Here is a 6000-nt window from a genome sequence, read left to right as displayed (position 1 = left end):
CAACTCTGCAGATTCAGTCCGCTGGGGCCGTTGTTGATGCAGCAGAGTTGGTTCAGCTCTCCACAGGCAGAGCTATTCCCCAGGGCAGTTGTAGTGATATGATTTAAGATGGTGGTAGTGGTGGTAGTGCAGTGCAGGGTGGATGACACAGTAAATGATTCTGAGGACACAGCAGGGTGCAGTCTTCACACTTTTACTCACAGTTCAATTGTTACAGTCCCCAGCCAGGGTGCTGTGTCCTCCAGGCTTGTGGTCCAGACAGCTTTCAGGTAGCTTGGGCTGCACGTTGTCAGAGCTCCCTTTGATGTTCCTTTCCTGGCCATCTCACTATGCTGGCTATCACCTCTGCTGCCCTGTGTCTTCACACACAATGTCCCGAGCCAGCAGATTCGGATCTTGTCGGGCGACGTTGGTCAGACCCCTGGATCCTATATGTCTGCCTTTTTGGCAAATGAGTGTGGGGTCGGCTGCAGCACTTAAAGATACTGCCGCCTCAGGTTTCCTAGCTGAGTCCTTAGTTTCTCCACTAGTTTTGGGGCTGGTCCTCTAACTGCGACCTGGTCCCTCCATCGACCACGCCAGTGAATGCGAGCCCCACGGATGGATTGCTCACTATCTGTGCCCCTAAGACCTCTTCTTCCTCTCCTCCTGGAGCTTTCCTTCCTTTCTTCTCTATCTTCACTTCATCTCTCTCACTCTCTTTAGACTGAAGACAAGCTGCACTCAGCTTCAATCTCCACAAGCAACTCCTCCTCTCTCTTGTCTGACTGACTCTTTCTAGAGCAATCTCTTTACCTCAGCACTAACTCCTCTCACCAACTGTCACTCCCTTAAGCTCCGCCCCTTCTCTACTTTCTTCACTCACACCCTCTACCTAGTCCCTCCCGGGCCCTGAGAGGTCTGGTGTTGGATGTAAGTGTGTGAGTCCTGGCAGTGCCCCTTCCTTACCTGAGAGCAGAGTACCACACCTCTGGATGAAGTGCAGTACCCTGTGGTGACTGAGACCACAGGTGCGCCACAGGAGGTTTTAGGCAGATATGGAATAAATGTTGTAAAGTAAGGTTTCTGTAAAAAAACACGAGTGTTCAAAGTTTACATTTATCTATTAACAACATTCAAATTAATGAAAAAAAATCAAATCACTCGTGTGCCCACCCTTTGCCTTCAAAACAGCACTAATTCTTTTAGATACATTTCCACAAAGTCAGGGATTTTGTCAGATTATAGTCAGGTTTATGAGTAACCAAGTATACCAAATGGGTTAAGTTGAAGGCAGGAAGACATTCAGAAACCGCAATGAAAAGGACTATAAAAACATCATCCTATTAGTAACTATTAAAATATAAAAAGGAAAAAAATAAAAATAAACACACTATGTCGAACTCTAAGACTCAGACCCGGGAGCCATCCCATGGTCTCTGTCCGTGCATCGCACCCTTATTAGATTAAATGATACTTGAACGAGGTGAACTTGTGGCGCCCCTGAGGCTTCAGTTGCCACAGAGGTACTGCACCTTCTCCTAAGGTGTAGTGCCCCACCATCCAGGTAAGGTGGGAACTCCTGACCACACTCCACACCTGCATTCCACACACAGGATAGTTCAGTGGGGCCACCTAACAGCTTCAGGCTGGGGGTTAGCAGAGCACCCCTCGTGGAACCCTGCTTCGTAACACGAGATGTGCTGGGAGGCGGGTGGAGAGAGATGATACAAAAGAGTGGGAAGAGTGAAAGTTAGTTGGTTAGAGGTGAGAGAAGAGAGAAGATGGGTGTCTGAAGGACGAGCTGCAGCAGGATCCAGTGATCTGGGCTGCTGGCACGAGAAAGACCAGAGAAAGAGATTGATAAGATTGATAACCTAACCTTCCATAAGAGAGATAGAACAGATCGGAACGAAGGAGAATAGAAGGACGGTGGGAAGCTGGTTGAAGAAAGATAGAGAACCCTTCCAGTCTAGAGAGCGCAAAGGCCGGGGCCCGGTCCCCAAGGTTGATTGGATCTTTATGTCCGGCAACAGACACCGGAGGAGTAGTGAGCCGCTAAAGCCTTGCTCCCATCATAGACTTGGGACACAACAGCAACTGAATAGAGAGCCGGGACGCAGTGAGGAGTCCCTGAAGCAGGCTACAGTTGTCTGTCATACAAGTAAAGACTAGGAACACCTAGAGAGAGGCATTCCAGGGTAACAAAGTACTGGAGTGCTTCGCACCTAAAGGCGCATTGGAGGAGTCGTTCAGTAAGGTACATGTTGGCGGAGTGTGGAAGGGAGAATCCTATCCTGCCTGGAGGTTGGCTGGAGCCCTGACCTGGAGAACACGGTACGGAGGCAGGCAGTTGTGTGAACTGCAAACAGTGAGTAAAGCTTTGGAACCGCATACTCTGGTGTCCTCCAGTTATTCCAGCACCACTACACCTGGGTACCAGCCTCCATACCATTCTGCGCCTCTCCTCATCCATTGCACCTACACTACCCTGGGACTATGGCTCCACCTGTGGGGAGCTACACCATCTTTGCTGCACCACACCATCAGTCCCAGCGGATCTGTATGCAGCGTTGGCTCAACGTCTCACTTGCCAAACACCACGGGTGGCGTCACAAACTATTCATATAAACTTTAACACCATTAACATCACCGCCATTGATATTGGGCGCCCAGGGCCACGGACCGGGTCACCGCTGCTGTGACACATTCCCGCCTTGACACCAGCCCGGTACCGAGTACCCCGCTGCCCTGGGTGTGCGAGGGCGACCCAAACTGATGTGATATTTTTTTCTTTGTCCTTATATCACACAGGTGATGATGAGTATTTTCATATGTAGTTTGAAAAAGTGAAGTAGAAAGAGCTGTGGATGAGGCTTAAAAATGCATGGGGAACAGACAAACTTTGCTAGAGAGGTGAGATTGCAGAAGACAGTTTCATGTGACAGGTCATGCATGATGGCAAGAAGGAGTGCAGCGACAAAACATAACAGCATTAGTAAGTTCTCTCCTAGGCAATTACATCAAAATTAGGCCAGGATTTGATGATGTGCTGTTGAAGCTCTTTTGTAAAAGCATCAAGAACTGGGCAACACTGAGGACCACAGATGCAGTGGTCATCCAAGGAAGATGAAAGAGACATCATACTTACTTTGCTTCTTCAGAAGATGTCCAAAAGTGCCATCATTTCAGAACTAGCAGCGAACAGTGGGATTCAGTTACACTCATCTACTGTTCTACTGTCTGGCCAGAAGTGGACATCATGGAAGAATTGATTCCAAAGACCATAGATTTGACATAGTCACTTTACCTTCTTTCTAACATAGGAATTGGGGTGCAGAATAATGGCAGCAGGTGTTTTGGATTAATGAGTTAAATAGTAAAATAGTTGCCTGTAATAGAAGGAAATTTACAGTATGTCTTGAACAGCTGGAGCGAGGAGCAATAATGAGAGTCTGCATGCAACAGAGAAGCATGGTGGAGGGCAATTACAAGTTTGGGGCTGTGCTTCGGCAAATGGAGTTGTGGATTTGGTCAGGATTAATGGTGTCTTCAATGCTGAAAAATACAGGCAGATACTTATCCATCATGCAATACCATGGTTGGCTCAAAATTTATTCTGAGGAAGACAATGACCACAAAGATACAGCCAATGTCATTAAGAACCATCTTCAATGTAAAGAAGACATGGAATGGATAATTTGACCCTCATGCAGCTCTGATTTCAGCATCATCGAGTGTATGTAGAGACAGAAGGATTTGCACAAGTGACATCCACAGAAGATCTGTGGTTAGTTCTCCAAAATGTTTGGAACATCCTACCTTTCAAATTTCAAATTCCTTCAACTACTTTGCGCAAGTACCTAGAAGATGGTGGTCACAAATCAAAAACTGACTTGATTTAGATTTCTCTTCCATTCATTCATTTTTCATTTTGTTACATATGGAGACTGGTGGAGGAGCCAGGACAGGTGCTACTATACAAGGTTATGGCCAATTTATCATTCTAGACTGTTTAGTGCCTATTTGAGAGACCCAATAAGATTTTCTACCCTTAGACGGTGGTCAGGCCAATTGCACATCCATAATGTTTTGTAAAAAAATAAATAAATCAGTTGCACATTTTATCAGATTTCAGAAACTGTGTAAAAGAAAACCATGTGTTGCTGCCAATGGCAACCAATCACAGCACAGCTTTCATTTTTCAAGAGCAGAATACAAAATGAAAGCTGTACTGTGATTGGTTGCTATTGGTAACAAATTGAGCTGACATTTTGGCCCAAGTAAATGCCTTTCTGTACAAGTCAGAAAATAGGTGGTGAATGGTGTAAAGCAACATGAAGTAAAGGTTTCACTGAAAGTATAACGATGTCTGACTATGAACTGTTGAAAGGCCTACTGGATATTTTGGATACGTATTGCACTTTATTGTCAGGCATACTTGCCAAATATACATTACTATAGGGGTTTCATAAAAGACCATCCCTGAGATAGGCCTATTTCCAGACAAGTCCACACATGATCCTGTGGAGACAATTACAAAAACTGCTCAGAGATTTCTTATAGCTTCGGACAATCCAGGCGGTTCTCACACAAAAGAAACTTTATTCTTACAGTATCTGACTTTTTTGTGAGCTGTAATACTGCAAATTATTATAGGGACTGATAATTAGATGCCACCTCTTCAGCCACATCTGGTCAGAAGAAAAGGGCTGGATATTTATAATCTTAGGGCCCCGTCACACATAGCGACTCACCAGCGATCCCGACTATATCAACTTGTCAGGATCGCTGGTGTGTCGCTACATGATCGCTGGTGAGCTGCCAAACAGGCAGCTTCACCAGCGATCAGCACCAGCGACGCCGAGCGGGCGCGTTGTTGTGTACGTTAGTTACCAGCGCATTGATGCAGGGAGCTGGTAACTAAGGTACACATCAGGTTTCTAAGCAGCGGGCGTCACTTAGAAACCCGATGTATACCTTGGGTACCAGCTCCCTGCATCAGTGCGCTGGTAACTAAGGTACCCAGAGGGTTTCTAAGCACAGCTAGCTGCTTAGAAGCCCTGCATTTACCTCAGTTACCAGCGCGCTGATCGCTGGTCTCCCACCTGTCACACGCAGCGATGGGATAGGAGGAACTCTGGTCAAAATGTAAATCAGCACATAAAGTTACAGTAGAAAAAACAAAGGGTCCGATTCATTATTTGCTTTTTTTTTTAAGTATTTTTTCTTTTTTGTTGTGGTTTTCATTGGCCTTTTCTATACCAAATACTTCAAACAGCGCACATGGTTGATGCATTTTCCAGAAAATCAAAAAATGCTCTTTATTTTTGTATCTTTACTGCTAATATTTGGGCACAAATTTCAGGCGTACATAAATTCACTCGAGTGCAGGGCAGTGGAGTCGGAGTTGGAGCCCATTTTGGTGGAGTTGAAGTCGGTCTCATGGAAATTGAGGAGTCGGAGTCGGAGTCGGAGGTTTGGCTTACCGACTCCACAGCCCTGCTCAAGTGGGAAACAGGAGTACAATCATTTTGTGACTTTTGAAAAGGTCACAATTTCTGAATCTGTCCAAATGGCAAACCTAAAGAAAAATAGAACAAATATAAAATATACTTTAAAAAAGGCATACATTAAAAGAGGAATATGGTGCATCTGAAAAATAGTCAAAAAAACAAGAGAACTAGACAAAAAAAAGGCACAAATGCAATAATGACCCTGATCAAAAAGATTTATACTAAGGTCTTCTTTACATGTCTGTGTTTTTTTTCTGCATGTGACAAAAATGGACCATGTGCTGGATCCAATTTTCATCCATTCTTCATCTATGGCATCCCTTAATCTTGTATGCAAAAAAATAAAATAAAAAACTCTGGCCATTAAAAATTAAAAACACTCGGATGACACGAAGATAGCATCCAAGTGCTATTAGTTTTTATCACATGTCCATTCACTTGAATGGGTGAGCTTGTTAAGCAAATCAGATACATATGGATATGTCTGTTTTTCCTTGCAATCAGT

Source organism: Dendrobates tinctorius, unplaced genomic scaffold, assembly GCF_039654945.1.
Source record: "Dendrobates tinctorius isolate UK_male_01 unplaced genomic scaffold, ASM3965494v1 ptg000029l, whole genome shotgun sequence".
In the NCBI taxonomy this organism is placed as follows: Eukaryota; Metazoa; Chordata; class Amphibia; order Anura; family Dendrobatidae; genus Dendrobates; species Dendrobates tinctorius.
Note: the sequence above shows the minus strand (reverse complement) of the source record.